This window comes from Oryx dammah, unplaced genomic scaffold, assembly GCF_014754425.2.
Source record: "Oryx dammah isolate SB20612 unplaced genomic scaffold, SCBI_Odam_1.1 HiC_scaffold_6, whole genome shotgun sequence".
NCBI classification, from domain to species: Eukaryota; Metazoa; Chordata; class Mammalia; order Artiodactyla; family Bovidae; genus Oryx; species Oryx dammah.
The window spans coordinates 38,090,326-38,108,814 of record NW_024070190.1 but is presented as its reverse complement, the minus strand read 5'-3'; positions in this window follow the sequence as shown (position 1 = coordinate 38,108,814).

Below are 18,489 nucleotides of genomic sequence, written 5' to 3'. Positions count from 1 at the left end.
ACACCCTGTGTCCGAGGTCAGGGTGGCGGCCAGGAGGAGCTACCCAGTGTCCGAGGCCAGTGGCGGCCGGGAGGAGACACCCCACGTCTGAGGTCAGGGGCGGCTGGGAGAAGCCATCTCGCGCCCAAGGCCGGGGCTGTGACCCTGAGGAGCCACCCTGAGCCTGAGGCCAGGGGCGGCAGCTGGGAGGAGCCACTCATGCCCGAGGCCAGGGCCGGAGGCCTGGAGGAGCAACCCGAGGAGCAGTGGCTGAGAAGGCACAGGAGGGCCTAGAGGAGCTATCCCACATTGAAGGTCAGGAACGGCGGCAGTAAGGAGATACCCCTCGTCCAAGGTAAGGAGCAGCGGCTGTGCTTTGCTGGAGCAGCCGTGAAGAGATACCCCACCCCCAAGGTATGAGAAACCCGAGTAAGATGGTAGGTGTTGCAAGAGGGCATCAGAGGGCAGACACACTGAAACCATACTCACAGAAAACTAGTCAAACTAGTCACACTAGGACCACAGCCTTGTCTAACTCAATGAAACCAAGCCATGCCTGTGGGGCAACCCAAGACGGGCAGGTCATGGTGGAGAGATCTGACAGAATGTGGTCCACTGGAGAAGGGAATGGCAAGCCACTTCAGTATTCTTGCCTTGAGAACCCCATGAACAGTATGAAAAGGCAAAATGATAGGATACCAAAAGAGGAACTCCCCAGCTCATCAGGTGCCCAATATGCTACTGGAGATCAGCGGAGAAATAACTCCAGAAAGAATGAAGGGATGGAGCCAAAGCAAAAACAATACCCAGCTGTGGATGTGACTGGTGATAGAAGCAAGATCCGATCCTGTAAAGAGCAATATTCCATATATATATATTAATAGCAAGTATTAGTTTTGGAGAGTGGGGGCCAGCATCTCCCAATGAAACCCTGTCCCTGCAGGGATGTCTCACGCCAGCCCTGTATCCCCCTCTGCTGGGGAGGATCCTAGCCCACTGCTTGTAGACCCAGCCTGGCACACCCCAGATTCCCCCAGCTCCTCACCCGAGAGAGCAGACTCCTACCCAGACTCTCTGCCCAAGCAGAGAAAATGGCTCGAGAAGTTCCTTCTCCCAGAACCGCTGAGGCCTGGTGTGTGGGCTGGGGTCTGCAAGGCTCGGGACACAGCCTAGTCCTGCAGTCAGTCCCTTCTGCAGGGCCTGCACGCTCCACTGAGCCAACTGTGGTTAAAACCCTGACTCTTCTGAGCCTCACGGGGAGGGGCAAGGAGGAGCCAGCATTAGTGTTTAGGCTGACATATCCACTGCTTCCAGAAAGACAGGCTTTTGAAAGGAGCTCTTGTATTTCCTTTACTCCTCTTCCTTTCATTTTTCTTCTTTTCTCAGAAATTTTTAAGGCCTCCTCAGACAAACATTTTGCCTTTTTGCATTTCTTTTTTTGTGGGGATGGTCTTGATTACATCTCCTGTCATGAACCTCTGTCCGTAGTTCTTCAGGTACTCTGTCTATCAGATCTAATCCTTTCGATCTATTTGTCAGTTCCACTGTATAATCATAGTTCAGTTCAGTTCAGTTCAGTTCAGTCGCTCAGTCATGTCCAACTCTTTGAGACCCCATGAATAGCAGCACACCAAGCCTTCCTGTCCATCATCAACTCCCAGAGTTCACTCAGACTCACGTCCATCGAGTCAGTGATGCCATCCAGCCATCTCACCCTCTGTCATCCCCTTCTCCTCCTATGCCAAGCCCTCCCAGCATCAAAGTCTTTTCCAATGAGTAAACTCTTTGCATGAGGTGGCCAAAGTACTGGAGTTTCAGCTTTAGCATCATTGCTTCCAAAGAAATCCCAGGGCTGATCTCCTTCAGAATGGACTGGTTGGATCTCCTTGCAGTCCAAGGGACTCTCAAGAGTCTTCTCCAACACCACAGTTCAAAATCATCAATTCTTCGGCGCTCAGCCTTCTTCACAGGCCAACTCTCACAAGCATACATGACCACTGGAAAAACCATAGCCTTGACTAGATGGACTTTTGTTGGCAAAGTAATGTCTCTGTTTTACAATATGCTATCTAGGTTGGTCATAACTTTTCTTCCAAAGAATAAGCATCTTTTAATTTCATGGCTGCAGTCAGCATCTGTGGTGATTTTGGAGCCCCCAAAATAAAATCTGAGACTGTTTCCACTGTTTCCCCATCTATTTCCCACGAAGTGATGGGACCGGATGCCATGATCCTCATTTTCTGAATGTTGAGCCTTATGCCAACTTTTTCACTCTCCACTTTCAGTTTCATCAAGAGGCTTTTTAGTTCCTCTTCACTTTCTGCCATAAGGGTGGTGTCATCTGCATATCTGAGGTTATTGATATTTCTCCTGGCAATCTTGATTCCAGCTTGTGTTTCTTCCAGTCCAGCGTTTCTCATGATGTACACTGCATAGAAGTTAAATAAGCAGGGTGACAATATACATCCTTGACATACTCCTTTTCCTATTTGAAACCAGTCTGTTGTTCCATGTCCAGTTCTAACTGTTGCTTCCTGACCTGCTTCCTGACCATGCAGATTTCTCAAGAGGCAGGTCATGTGGTCTGGTATTCCCATCTCTCTCAGAATTTTTCAGTTTATTGTGATCCACACAGTCAAAGCATTTGGCATAGTCAATAAAGCAGAAATAGATGTTTTTCTGGAACTCTCTTGCTTTTTCCATGATCCAGCAGATGTTGGCAATTTGATCTCTGGTTCCTCTGCCTTTTCTAAAACCAGCTTGAACATCTGGAAGTTCATGGTTCATGTATTGCTGAAGCCTGGCTTGGAGAATTTTGAGCATTACTTTACTAGCGTGTGAGATGAGAGCAGTTGTGTGGTAGTTTGAGCGTTCTTTGGCATTGCCTTTCTTTGAGATTGGAATGAAAACTGACCTTTCCAGTCCTGTGGCCACTGCTGAGTTTTCCAAATTTGCTGGCATATTGCGTGCAGCACTTTTATAGTATCATCTTTCAGGATTTGAAAAAGCTCAACTGGAATTCCATCAGCTCCACTATCTTTGCTCATAGTGATGCTTTCTAAGGCCCACTGGACTTCACATTCAAGGATGTCTGGCTCTAGATGAGTGATCACACCATCGTGATTATCTGGGTTGTGAAGATCCTTTTTGTATAGTTCTTCTGTGTATAATCATAAGGGATTTGATTAGGTCAAACCTGAACGGTCTAGTTGTTTTCCCAACTGATACATAGGGAAATTTTAACCATGGGGAAAGATAATAGCAATATTTCAGATATCTGAAGCACACTGTGGACTTTCAGAATATAATTTATAGAACATCTGAAATGCAACACAGATATTTCATTATTATGACACTGTCTCATAAAGCATTATAATCAGTTCTTTTTAAAAATCATATTCTTAAAATGCAGTATAATTACTAAGGGAACTGAAGTGTTCCTGGAAAGATTCCTGAATTGCAAAGGAGTCATGGCAAAAGTAGAAACTGATGTGAGGTCCAGAGAAGATAAAAAGAGTTTGTTCCTATGTTTATATTCAAGTTTCCTTGAGGAAAAATTGCCTTCCCACTGTCAGGTATTAATTTAAAAGTTGTTGCAATAACGTATAATTTTGAATAAATATCCCCAATATTATATAGTTTCTGAATAATTGTGTATGGCTCTTGAAAACTGGTACTGTACAAGTTGAATTTATATGTATTTTATTTTATAGTCAGTATCAGTCACAGAAAACTAAATGTGTCTGGGTGGTATTGAAAGAAATATTTGTGAGATATTAACCATCACTGCCTCCCAAAGCAACAATTTTCAATGTTGTTAATTGTTTTAAATTATGGTACTTATCCATATATTTTTCAGTAACTTGCTTATATTTAAATCACTTGTCTATTAATAACAAATATTAGGTAATAACAGTTTCACCATGAAGGTCATATTGTGCCCTTTCATAACCTTTATTTTTATTACAATGTTTTATATCTATTTTCAATTATTATAAATTACTAAAACATTATACACTTATTCTTTAGTGGTAGACACACACACACACACACACACTACTTTTGGGGGTTAATTGCTCATTTTTTGGTTTGATTTTTTTTCTCTTTCAAAACATAAATTTCATCCCAATACATTCAAATGCATGAAATAATCTATAAACTACTTTGTTCCCACCCCCTGTTGGCAGCATTTCTCCTAGAACTTATTTCTTAAATTACTTTTCCCTAGGCTTGCTACATAGTTCCTGTTCTGTAATCTGTCTTCACCATTATCAAGTAAAATCCATTAAATCTTTTTCTATGTTGTATTGACGGTTCCTTGATCCCCTTGACTTTCTCTTTCTTGATTTATTCTCTTGTTTTGGTAGAATACATCCTTTTAGTAGTGTTTAAGGAATGAGAAAAGAAGAGAAGCGAAAAGCAAAGGAGAAAAGGAAAGATATTAGCATCTGAATACAGAGTTCCAAAGAATAGCAAGAACAGATAAGAAAGCCTTCCTCAGAGATCAATGCAAAAAATAGAGGAAAACAACACAATGGGAAAGACTAGAGATCTCCTCGAGAAAATTAGAGATACCAAGGAAACATTTCATGCAAACATGGGCTCGATAAAGGACAGAAATGACATGGACCTAACAGAAGCAGAAGATATTAAGAACAGGTGGCAAGAATACACAGAAGAACTGTACAGAAAAGATCTTCAAGACCAAGATAATCACGATGGTGTGATCACTCACCTAGAGCCAGACATCCTGGAATGTAAAGTCAAGTGGGCCTTAGAAAGCATCATTATGAACAAAGCCAGTGCAGGTAATGGAATTCCAGTTGAGCTATTTCAAATCCTGAAAGATGATGCTGTGAAAGTGCTGCACTCAATTTGCCAGCAAATTTGGAAAACTCAGCAGTGGCCACAGGACTGGAAAGGTCAGTTTTCATTCCAATCTCTAAGAAAGGCAATGCCAAAGAATGCTCAAACTACCACACAATTGCACTCATCTCACCCGCTAGTAAAGTAATGCTCAAAATTCTCCAAGCTTGGTTTCAGCAATACTTGAACCGTGAACTTCCAGATGTTCAAGCTGGTTTTAGAAAAGGCAGAGGAACCAGAGATCAAACTGCCAACATCTGCTGGATCATGGAAAAAGCAAGAGAGTTCTAGAAAAACACCTATTTCTGGTTTATTGACTATGCCAAAGCCTTTGACTGTGTGGATCGCAATAAACTGTGGAAAATTCTGAAAGAGATGGGAATACCAGGCCACCTGACCTACCTCTTGAGAAACCTATATGCAGGTCAGGAAGAAACAGTTAGTACTTGACATGGAACAACATACTGGTTTCAAATAGGAAAAGGAGTACATCAAGGCTGTATTTTGTCACCCTGCTTATTTAACTTCTATGCAGAGTACATCATGAGAAACGCTGGACTGGAAGAAACACAAGCTGGAATCAAGATTGCTGGGAGAAGTATCAATAACCTCAGATATGCAGATGACACCACCCTTATGGCAGAAAGTGAAGAGGAACTAAAAAGCCTCTTGATGAAACTGAAAGTGGAGAGTGAAAAAGTTGGCGTAAGGTTCAACATTCAGAAAATGAGGATCATGGCATCCGGTCCCATCACTTCATGGGAAATAGATGGGGAATCAGTGGTAACAGCATCAGACATTATTTTTGGGGGGCTCCAAAATCACTGCAGATGCTGACTGCAGCCATGAAATTAAAAGACGCTTACTCCTTGGAAGAAAAGTTATGATCAACCTAGATAGCATATTGTAAAGCAGAGACATTACTTTGCCAACAAAGGTCAGTCTAGTCAAGGCTATGGTTTTTCCAGTGGTCATGTATGGATGTGAGAGTTGGCGTGTAAAGAAGGCTGAGCACCAAAAAATTGATGCTTTTGATCTGTGGTGTTGGCGAAGACTCTCAAGAGTCCCTTGGACTGCAAGGAGATCCAACCAGTCCATTCTGAAGGAGATCAACCCTGAGATTTCTTTGGAAGGAATGATGCTAAAGCTGAAACTCCAGTACTTTGGCCACCTCATGTGAAGAGTTGACTCATTGGAAAAGACTCTGATGCTGGGGGGGTTTGAGGGCAGGAGGAGAAGGGGACGACAGAGGATGAGATGGCTGGATGGCATCACTGACTCAATGGACGTGAGTCTGAGTGAACTCCAGGAGTTGATGATGGACAGGGAGGCCTGACGTGCTGCAATTTATGGGCTCGCAAAGATTCAGACACGACTGAGTGACTGAACTGAAGTGAACTGAAATGCACTGAAGGAGTTAGTGTAGGAAGGATAACATTTTTGAAACCCATCATGTATGAGAATATCTTGGACAACCCTCAGTTTTAATTGGCCATGTACAGAATTCTGAATTGGAAGTCATTTTCAATAAATTTTCAGTTATCGCATTATGGTCTCAAGCTTCCGTCTTGTCTGAGAAAACTGATATTATAAAGCCTGACCTTCTTTTTACAATGTTATTTTTATCTCCCATCTTGGAAGAATTTAGGATCTCTGCTTACACTTCCCTGGTGGCTCAGAGGGTAAATCACCTACCCACAATGTGGGAGACCCAGGTTCAATCCCTGAGTTGGGAAGATCCTCTGGAGAAGGAAATGGCAACCCACTCCTGTACTCTTGCCTGGTAAATCTCATGGACGGAGAAGCCTGGTAGGCTACAGCCCATCGAGTTGCAAAGAGTCGGACAGGATTGACTTTCTTTCACTTTCACTTTCTGTAGTTTCATGGTGATGAGCTTTGATATAGCTATTTTTTGTACATTTTACTTGATGGACCCATTTAGTATGGGAGAACTCACATGCTTCAATTGTGTAGTGTATGCCCAAATAGTTTCATCAAAAACTTCTTTATCTTCATTTCCTCTGTTCGTCAAGGCTGCTTGATACCTTGCTTATTTAACTTACATTCAGAGTACATCATGAGAAGTGCTGGACTGGATGAAGCACAAGATAGAATCAAGATTCCAAGGAGAAATATCAATAACCTCAGTTATGCAGATGACACCACCCTTATGAGAGAAAATGAAGAGGAACTGAAGAGCCTCTTGATGAAAGTGAAAGAGGAAAGTGAAAATGTTGGCTTAAAACTCTACATTCAGAAAACTAAGATCATGGTATCCAGTCCCATCACTTCATGGCAAATAGATGGGGAAACAGTGGAAGCAGTGACAGACTTTATTTTGGGGGGCTCCAAAGTCACTGCAGTGGTGACTACAGCCATGAAATTAAAAGACACTTGCTCCTTAGAAGAAAACTTATGACCAACCTAGACAGAATATTAGAAATCAGAGACATTACTTTGCCAACAAAAGTAAAGTCAAAGCTATGGTTTCTAGTCAAAATCTAGTCAAAGCTATGGTTTCTCCAGTAGTCATGTATGGATGTGAGACTTGGACTATAAAGAAAACTGAGCACCGAAGAATTGATGCTTTTGAACTGTGATGTTGGAGAAGACTCTTGAGAATCCCTTGGACAGCAAGGAGATCTAACCAATCCATCCTAAAGGAAATCAGTCCTGAATATTCATTGGAAGGACTGACGCTGAAGATGAAACTTGAAACTTTGGCCACCTGATGTGAAGAACTGACTCATTTGAAAACACCCTGATGCTCGAAAAGATTGAAGGTGGGTGGAGAAGGGGACAACAGATGAGATGATTGGATGGCATCGCCAACTCAATGGACATGAGTTTTAGTAAACTCTGGGAGTTGGTGATGCAGAGGGAGGCCTGGCATGTTTCAGTCCATTGGTTCACAAAGAGTGGGACACAACTGAGTGACTGAACTGAATTAAACCTCTGTTCTCTATTTTTGGTAATTTTATTATTTTGTTGTTGAGTTTCTAAATAGCACTCTATTTTTTTCCCTGTTCTGTCCCACTCTGTTTGACCTTACCTTCTCTTCTTAATAGATTTAGTCCCATTTCTACTTTTTATTAAAGTTTTTATTCCTAAAAATGCCTTTTTAAAACATTTTATTGGCCTGAAATTGTATTTTCATTTTAAAGACATAAATCTATTCTCTGAGACAGAATAATATTTTTGTTTTATTGTTGCAGTATCTCACTGAAGCTTTTTGATGACCTTGAGTTTGGTTTTTAAAGTTTCTTCTATTCCTAATGTGTTTTTTACATTTTTTGTACTGCCTTCATAATTACTGGAGAGAGTTCTCTTGTCAGTTTTAATAGGTTTTTCTTTTTGATGACTCTGTTTTTCTAGAGAAGATACAGCAATCTCCTGTCTGGCAGCAAGAGGAACAGGTAAGTATTGCTGCCAACTTTCCTAACAACAAATGGTAAAAGGAGGCTGCATTTTTTCCAGTTAATTAAAATAAATAATTTGTGTTTTTATGCACGTTTTTTCTCTCTACCTTATATTTTGTTAAAAGCACCAACAAATCAATGGTTGACAATCACAAGGATAAGAGAAATGGTATGGAATTTATGTAGGTAAAATATAAGTAGACTGATCTGTCTACTTATAGATCTCAGTGACCTCAATAAGCTTTACAGAACAAATAGCTTCTGTATAAGGGCAGAGTTTTAAATAAATAAATTATACTATAATTTGGATGATGTTAGCAATGATCTTCAAATATATTAGACCAGGCTCCCTTCTCCATTACTGCCTGTGTATTATCATATACATATGATATGAGATACATATATATGAGATTGGTTAATTATGAAACAAATAAACAGGACATGATGGATGTATTAGAATCTTTACAGAAAAGAGACAATTTGGGAACTCTGAAAACAATGAACACATTATTTACAAAGCTAAGAGTAAGGTTAAGGAAATCAGTAAAGATTCTTGATGAAATCAGGGACTAGTAGCATCAGAAAATGGTAGCACACCATTCTCTAAAGAGATGAGGGAATGAACTAGGGTTCCTAGAGCCAAGGAGAGACCAGAAACCTTACAAAACAAGCTCTCCAGTAACATCTGCACCTTTAGAGAAAAGCAGCTACTTCCATGATCCTGGCATCCAAACAGAAAGCAAATAGAAGCAGGAAGAAAAACACCTTAATTTCACCCCCCATCTTCTTATCTCTCTCTAAACCCAACTAGAATTCAAAAGACAATTAACCTAGATGACTATGCCCTCTTGCACAGTCTACCTGTAGCGCACAGCAGGACCTAAAAGGGTGGAGAATCAATTTTGGGGAAAAAAGCCAGAAATGTTCAACTAAATAGGATCCAAGATTATATATATATGCAAATTCCACTATTTTCTTCCCATACCAAGAAAGACTTCTTACTCTGAACATCCTACTTTGGTGAACACTGTTTTAGAACTCACAAAACAAAGTTGAAAATGGAAGTGAGCTGAGGTTATTGTGAGAAATCCCCTTCTACCCAAAACTTTTCTTAATGAGAAGTGTTTTTTACACTTTAATCATCAAGGATTTACTAAATTTAATTAATCATCAGGGATTTTACTAAATTATACATTCTTCTTCAATAAATCTCGAGTAGTGACTGATTCTGCATCTTTGTCCAATGTCCAGTTGATGCAAAATCTTGTGGTCTGCGGATTACATTTTGAATAGCAACTTTAATAGGACTAAGTGTACAAGTCATCAATTACATGCCTTATCTATTACTTTAAAAATTCTTTATCCCTAGGCAAAAATCTTAAACCTGGAAAGTCTGAAGATTTCCCAGTGAAATAAGAAGCTTAACCAGATAATCTACAATAGTCTTTAAGACTAAGAAGTATGATTTTATGAGGTTTACACATAGTGTTTTTTTTTTAACTCTGATTTAAATCACAAATTTGTAATGAGTTTTCCATGTTGTGTATTATTTTAAAATATTTAAGGCACAAGTTAACAAAGAATAGAACAATTTTAGTGAAACAATTTAAAAGATAGACCTCATAGCTAAAAATAAGTACTAAATGAAAGATGATAGGAAATATGTTATTTTCTGGTCATATATTTGCCATATTGGTATTGTACATAATTAATAATTCCATTGTTCTTTTGAATATTGAAACTCATTTTAGAGAAATGAAGTTATTATTACAGTATAAACATAAAATATATTTTTTGCCTAAAGAATTATTGACATAGTATAATATGGCCATAATTATGGATTATGGTTAAACTCTAGTGAGCTTGCCCTTAAATCACAATGTACAGTTATTATATTATTCTAACTAGATCTGTACTTGAATAAACCTGTGATCTCCTTGTTTCCTGATATCTACCTCCCTCTTCTAACACTGTGAGTCCTGAAATAGCATAAAACATATTACATCCATGTCTTAATTGAGTTATCTTTGATTATTTTATTGCTGTCTTACATCATCTCAGCAGGGATAGAGGAAAAAGGAAGAATGGGTCAGAAGCTATTCATCCACTGTGCTTTTCATTATATCTTCCTCATTGTCTATTTCATCCCATAACCTTGAGAGTTTGCATCTTATACCATATGGCAAGGCCTTTTTAAGAAAAGATGGAAAAAGTATATCATAGGAACTTTGTCCCCAACCTTGTCTCATAGATTAGTAATATCTTCTTGGATTTTGTGACTTTTTAAAACCCGTAACATTTGCTTCTGACCCCATAAGGTTTAGATAACCAGAAAGAGCATTTAGAATCATCCCTTGGTATATTGCTACCAGGAAACCCTGCAGATACCCTAATCTGTGGATGGGTCCAGTCCTTAACATAAAATGGGGTACCTGTGGATTCTGAGGGCTGACTATATATGGATACTATTCATGGATTTGGAGAAAGGCAAACATTTAAATTCAACAAAATGGTAGTACAGGTTATCCTGAGTGAATATGTGTTAAGGAAATCCAGGGTGATAACCATAAAATCATACCAAATTTTATGGAAAAACAGATACTAGACACATTTACCTTTAGCAATCCAGAAGAACATTTCTAATTCTGATCAAAGCCCCTGAGCTTTGATAACTGATCTTGATTTTTGAAGTTTTTTTCCTAAGCTCCTACCCATTTCATCTCTAATATTATATTTTTCCACTTTAGTGTTCTCTTTTGTAATATCAGAGGATTAAATGAGAAACTAAGACTAATTTCCTTTGAAATATATATATTTTTATTAATCTCTAAATTTGTGCTTCTCTTGTCAGTTAAAAACAAAACAATCAAACACCATACTCAACAAAATTGAACACATTTAAAAATGACCACACCTGATCTCTTTAATCACTCCTTTCCCTCACTGACTTGCAACTGTAGCTTGTTTTCTTCCTCTCTCTCAGGGTGATTTTATGTATGTGTATGTACATATGTATATATATATAGTTGTTGTTGTTTTTCCCTCCTGCAGTAAGAGTTTAGAAAATGCAGACGTGAGTTAATCCACTACTTAAGCACTTTTTAAAATTCTTCATTACAGTATTTCAAATCATTGTTGATTTGTGTGGGGAATAGTCTGCATTTCAGATTATTGCTTTGCTGTTAGCAATAAAGGAAAGGTACACACTATACTTTTTGAACCTGAAGAAAATTTCCTTGAGCCAAATTGAGTCTTAAAATTATGTGTCGTTTTCCCTATCTGCCCTCTAGAGATGAATCACAATTAGCAGAACTGACTTCCTCAAACTAACAAACAAAGTGTGTTAGTAATCATTTCTAGACCAGGACTCAGGTATCTTGACTCATTACTTGATGCACTTGTGATTATCCAGTGTACCTACTTAATTTTAGTTTGCCAGCTGTATTCACACGATAAGCATGCATATACATGGAATTTATGGCAAAAATAAAGCCACTGAAATCTGAACATCTGCTCTCAAGCTAGTGTGGGAAAAATTACCACTTAGTACTGTAGTGATCATGCTTAATGCATGTTCCTGTTTGCCACTTAGTGAAAATGTTTTCTTAACCATTTATTTCTGATTACTTGACTTAAATTAATGCCTTAGCTGTGAACTGGCATCTGCAATTTGACTGATATGACAGAATATAGAATTTGGTTACAGAGTGTATCAAATGCTCCACGTGACCTGTATAGATTCGCATTATTTGGTTGGTATGCCCATTCCCCAGCTGTTGCAACTCTATCTTCCTAGAGACTTGAACATACCAAATGGAAACTATCCCCATTAGAGATGCCTGAGAAGCTGTACCTTGTCCCCAGTGGGTGATCTTATGCCAATCATTGACCCTGGTTGCCTTGTCTCTAGGGAAGACAAACTTTGTCTTGCAACTCATACTCCAGATTCCCCCATAAGATTATACTTGAGCTAAATTTGTCTTAAACTGTATATTATTTACCTTTTTTCCAATAGCCTATTTTGCTCACTCCCTTCTCCTGACAGCACTCCTCAAGAAATCATCTGTTCAAGAATCTCTATCTCAGGCTCTAGTTTTAAGTAAATTGTGTCTCATGTGGTATCATGTGACATCAATCAATACATACATTAGAAGTGACTCTAGCAGCAACAAAACCTAAATTGACTAGACTAAATCAACTCATCCACTTGAATGGCCTGGCAGAAGATATATGTCCTTTTCTAGCCATAAACTTTACCTACTTTATTCTCTACTTGTTTTATACATGATAATAGACATGTAATAAAAAATTCTGAAAAAAAAAAAACCCAAAACAAAAAATAATACGAATAAAACAGAATCAGAATCAGAGATAACAGAAATAGTAGAACTATCAGATAGGAACTGTAGAATAACTATTGCCAATATATTAAGGGTTTATTAAAAGAAAAAATAAAAACAGATAATGTACATGAACAGATGAAGTATTTGAACAGAAATTAATAATGAAGGTTGTTAATTAGGAAATTAGTAATGGAGGCCCCATAAAAATTCTAGGAAAAAAAACCACATTCAGAAATGAATAATGCTAAATCAAAAAAGATTAAAAAATGAAAAAAAAAAAAGAAATGAATAATGATAAATCGTTAGCACACTTAGCAGAGAAAAGGAAAAGTTAACTTGCAGACAGGTAAGTAGAAAATGTCTACATTGAGATACAAAAGAGAAGAAAATAGTAAAAAGGAAAAGACAGTAAAACAGAACAGGTCATCAAAAAGTTGGGAATGAAATTAACTAGTATAACATTTGTATAGCTATAGGAAGACAATCAATCAATACAGATACAAGATGAAAAGACTGTAGGAAAGATAATAATAAAAAATAAAATAAGGCAAATTCTATGCACTTAGCCTTGATGTTGAGATGTTCATTCAGTTCCTGGGATTTTTCTCAATCTTTTTGTTAGGTAGTTAGAATAGGAAAAAGAGTCCAAAATGGCAGTGGCTAAAGAAGGGGAAAGCTAATGAAAATAGAACAAAGGAAGGTCCAAGGACCAGAGTGAGGACCTCAGGTAAAACAAACAGCCCTCCTGGCTAGCCCAATTTACAAAGGGCAGGCTCAGGGGGAAGGAAACAAATGTATAAAAGGAGGAAACCTAGAAGGATCGAGGCCTCTCTTCTCTTGTCTTTTGGGTCATCCTGTCTTCACTCCTCAAGGTGTACTCTCCTTTGTTTTTCCTAATAAAACTGAGCTATAACACCACTCTGTCCATTACTTCAAGTGTTTGCTGTAGTGACACAGAACCGAGGAAATTACTCATCTATGGTGCCGTGATTCAGATTTAACCTGGCTGAAACAACCTTGGCTTGGCCCCCGCAAGACAGAAGCGAAGCAGAGCAGAAGCCCAACTTAGTGAAAGCTCCCATGGTGGAAGCTGAACACAAAGAGAACCCAACAGAGTGGAAATGACAAGAAGCCCAACATGCTGGAAACCAGGACAGCAAAAGCAAACTCAGCAGAAAGCTCACGCAGCTCAGTCTCAGTTTCCAAAAGAACTCCTGTTAAGGTAGGAGGTCCTCACTCCTATGGCTGGAAGGACATATGGCTAACAAAATCTTAATTCCTTTACAATCTCTTGTTTCTTATTTCCTCAAACCCCCCATGAACAGGCAAACAACTGTGGTTGCAATTGAGGAACTCTGGCAGGGGATACTCCTCAGTGTGTTCCAAAGGCTCCCCTATCTGCTGGGCCCCAGTAGATGTTTCCAAAGTGGGTGGGGGTTCTTCTGTTATTAATCTTATTTGTACCAAGGATCAGGTCAATGAAAACTGTGAGTACAGGTCAGGTATTTAGCAGATTTTCTGGCAGGTTATGAAGGGGATTCCTTGGCATGTTTTTCCCATTGCTTTTTCCTCCCATCCTTCAGCTACCCTCTCCCTCTCTCCTGGGACTTAAGCCCAGCCAAAACCCATGGTGCCTGATTTTAGGACCTAATGAAGCTCAAACTCTTGATGTCTCATTGCAAAAAAATTCAGTGAGAGACACAGCTATAGGTAAGAGGTGGATTTGTTCAGACTTAGAAAGAAGCACTGGAGAAGACAATGGCAACCCACTCCAGTACTCTTGCCTGGAAAATCCCATGGTCAGAGGAGCCTGGTAGGCTGCAGTCCATGAAGTCACTAAGAGTCGGGCATGACTGAGCGACTTCACTTTCACTTTTCACTTTGATGCACTGGAGAAGGAAATGGCAACCCACTCCAGTGTTCTTGCCTGGAGAATCCCAGGGACGGGGTAGCCTGGTGGGCTGCCATCTATGGGGTCGCTCAGAGTCAGACACAACTGAAGCGACTTAGCAGCAGCAGCAGCAGCAGCAGCAGCAGCAGAGAGAAGCACACTCCACAGGGTGTGGGCCATGGAGAAGGCAAGTGCTGTGGCCATGGAATGTGGTGTGGTTGGTTTTTTCCGAGCTGGGTCATTTAATATGCTAATGAGAGGGAGGATCATTCCAATAATTGGGGAATCAACAATTGACAGTGTCTTGGAACTGCCTGTCACCTCTGATTGTGTCATTTAGCTTGCAGATTGAAGATCAAGGTTCATTTGAATTTGACTTGTCATCTTGGACCCACTTGATACTAATTGGTTTATGTTATGCCCTTGGGCTATGTCATTCTTTCAAAAGTTGTGCCCTGCCCCTTCCCTCCTGTTTCATGCTCTTTTCCTAAGCCTTATCTGTGGCCACAATGTTGCCTTTACAATCTTCTTGAGTGACAAACAGAAAATAGCTGGCCTTTGGGAGGGAAATACTGTATAATATCCAATCCCTGATATTCAGGCCTTCATCTTCCCTGTTCCTTACAACATGTGCAACAACATGTTCATCTCTCAGTGAACCCACTAGGGTGGGTGTCAGGCACACAATGCCTGCTAGAAGTCCATCTGTTGGTGGAATCCCTTCAAGGGCAATTGGCCTTCCGGGGACAATGTTTGCCACTTTGAGAGTTAGCCCTGCAGGCTGTTTGGGCCCAAACCTTTACCACCCTTCTCCTAAATTTACAAGCATACCCCTTGATCAAATCTCCACTCCACTTTAATGGAACATCTGGTCTATTGCCTCTTATCAATTTGTTCTTAAGCCACTTACTAACTCCTACAACCAGGACCCTGCCTCTTTTGGCAACATGATCCACCCAGCCTGTTATTAAAATACTATTAATGCCTCTAACATGTCCAGATAACCCACTCCTTTGTCATTACTTCTGTTATTACCTAAAGTGGATCTATGACAATGAAATGTTTACCATTGGAAAAACTGTAAACTGCTCTTATGGAGGACTAGTGGAGGAAATCAGTGACTTACATTCCCTCAGAGCAATAAGGGGATAATTCTATGGCTATTTCACCAGGTTCCCAGTCTCAGGGCACAGATTGGGATTACTTTACATCATGGTAAATATTCCCATCTACAGTGGACAAACCAGCAATGAGTTAAGATTACAACCCCTTAATCCTACCCAGCACTGGACACCCTGGAGACCTTGTGGATGCCCAACTCCAGTCTAGGGGTCCCAGGAGGTCGACCTGCCTCGACCTGCTTAAGGATCTGGTCCTCAAAAGGCTGTCATGCCTCAACCTGCTCAGGGATCCACCAGTCCAGGGGTCCCAGGAGGTCTACATGCCTCGACCTGCCTGGGGATTAGATCTCCAGGAGGCTGTCATGCCTCAACCAGCCTGGGGATCTGCACCTGACCTGGGGACGCCTGGCTCTCAGGTTGCAATAGTACTGGGTAGGATAAGCTTCAGAAAGACTCACCCCTAAGGAAGTCCACCCGTGGAAATAGAAGGAAGCCTATTAGCTATGGTGCTGTGCTTGATCTCAGCAATAACTCAAGAGTCCAATGAGAACACAATTGCCTTTCGGGAAAGTCTAAAAGAGGCCCTCCAAAAGTTGACCAATCTGGACTTAGACTCTTATGAGAGACAGGTGATTTTAAAGGACAAATTCCTGTTCCAATGTACATCAAACATCAGGATAAAGTAAGAAGAGCTCCAGCAGCAGGCCCCTGATGAGATGGTCCAGACAGCCACCAATACCTTTTATAAGAGAGAACAGGAGAAGGAGGCTTAGGCCTAGGAAAGGGAGAAAAGGAAAGAGACAAGGCATGCCCAGCTGCTGGCCACCCTCCAGGGAAGCCCTATGGCAAACCCCGAGTCCTTAAGGACAAAGCATGAGGCAAATGCCTAATCTGTAGAGAGGTGGGACATTGGGCCAAAGACAATAGGACTGAAGCGTCCTGCTCCAGCCAGCCCACCTGTCACAGGTGACCATCTCAGGACTGTAGCCAAGGGTGCAACTGGGTGTGGCAGGTAGGTCTGAGAATTTCTTGATTGACATACAGGCTACCTACTCTGTCCTGATTTCCTACTCCAGAGCCTTCTCCTCTCAAACCTGTACTATTTTGGGTGCTGGAGAAAAAACAATTACAAAAATATTCATCTGAATACTTCATTGTTGCTTGGGTGGACAAATATTTTCCCAATAGTTTCCAGTGGTCCCTAAGTGTCCTACTCCCTTATTGGGAAGAGATTTTTCCCTGCCTTCAAAAACCTACAGCTACTGCAGCCCTGATAGAAGATGCTTGAAAACTCTCTTCAGAGTGAATTAACTATTTTTACCAGCCACCAAGTGATACAACTCCAGAATGTGAGAGGCCATTTATGGATGTCTGATCAAAGGATCCTCACATATAAAGTAGTGCTGTTGGAAAATGCAGGCCTGAGTATATCCCCTTGTGAGGTTCTTAACCCAGCTACCCTCCTGCCTACCTCCAAGGGCTCTCTCCCCTTTCACTCTTACCTAGAAATTTCGGACCACTGGACAAAATCCTGAGAGATTGTCATAAGATCCTCTGACTGATCCTGAGGAAATCTGGTACACTGATGGAAGCAGCTTTGTCTTGGATGGAAAAAGAAGAGCTGGATATGCAGTAGTCTCCAATTTTGAGACCATAGAGGCTAAACCTTTGCCACCAGGTTGCTGCTGCTAAGTGGCTCCAGTTGTGTCTGACTCTGTGCGACTCCATAGACGGCAGCCCACTAGGCTCACCCGTCCCTGGGATTCTCCAGGCAAGAACACTGGAGTGGGTTGTCATTTCCTTCTCCAATGTATGAAAGTGAAAAGTGAAAGTGAAGTTGCTCAGTTGTGCCCGACTCTTAGCGACCCCATGACTTCAGCCTACCAGGCTCCTCTGTCCATGGGATTTTCCAGGCAAGAGTACTGGAGTGGGTTGCCATTGCCACCAGGTACTTCAGCCCAATTAGCTGAGCTCATAGCCTTGACTTGAACTTTAGAGCTGGGAAAAGGAAAAATAATAGCCATTTACACTGATTCCAAGTATGCCTTTCTGGTGTTACATGCACATGTTGCTATTTGGAAAGAAAGAGGCCACTTGACCACCCAAGGGTCCACAATCAAATATGGTGATCAAATCCTTAGGCTCTTGGAGGTAGTCCATCTGCCCACCGAGGTTTTAGTCTCCTATTGTAAAGGACACCAAAAAGGGAGCATGGAAGTGGCACGAGGGAACCAAGTAGACAATCAGGAAGCTAAGAGAGCAGCATTACAGAAAACTGACCTAACAGAAAAAACAAGGGATTGCCACCTTAGTTCCACAGACTAATTTTCTAGAAACTCCTTCATATCTGAAGGGGAGACTCTTAAACTTAAGAGTGAAGGCTTTTAAGATGATTATATGGGGTAGTTCAAACAGGGACTCCTTTTTCTGCCTGGGAACCTCCAATAGAAGTTGGTTAATTCCTTACATGTCACCTAAATGAGTATTTAGGGGAGAAGGCCCTCCAAAGATTACTAGAAAGGTCCTTCAGAGCAACAGGCTCCAAACAGCTATAAGACAAGTGGTCTCTTGTCCCATTTGCCAATTAAACAACCCACAAGGAGCTCAAAGACCCCAGCTGGCCCAGCCCATCCAGTGACATGGGACCTACCCAGGAGAGGACTTGGAGATGGACTTCACCCAGATTCCAGTTTCTCAAGGGTATAAATACCTACTAGTCATGATAGATATGTTTGCAGGATTGATTAAAGGCTTTCCCACCACTGAGAAAGCTGAGGAGGTGGTTAAAAAAAACAAAACTGCTCCATGAAATCATTCCAAGATTTGGTCTGCCCACATCATTACAAAGTGACAATGGGACATCATTTACT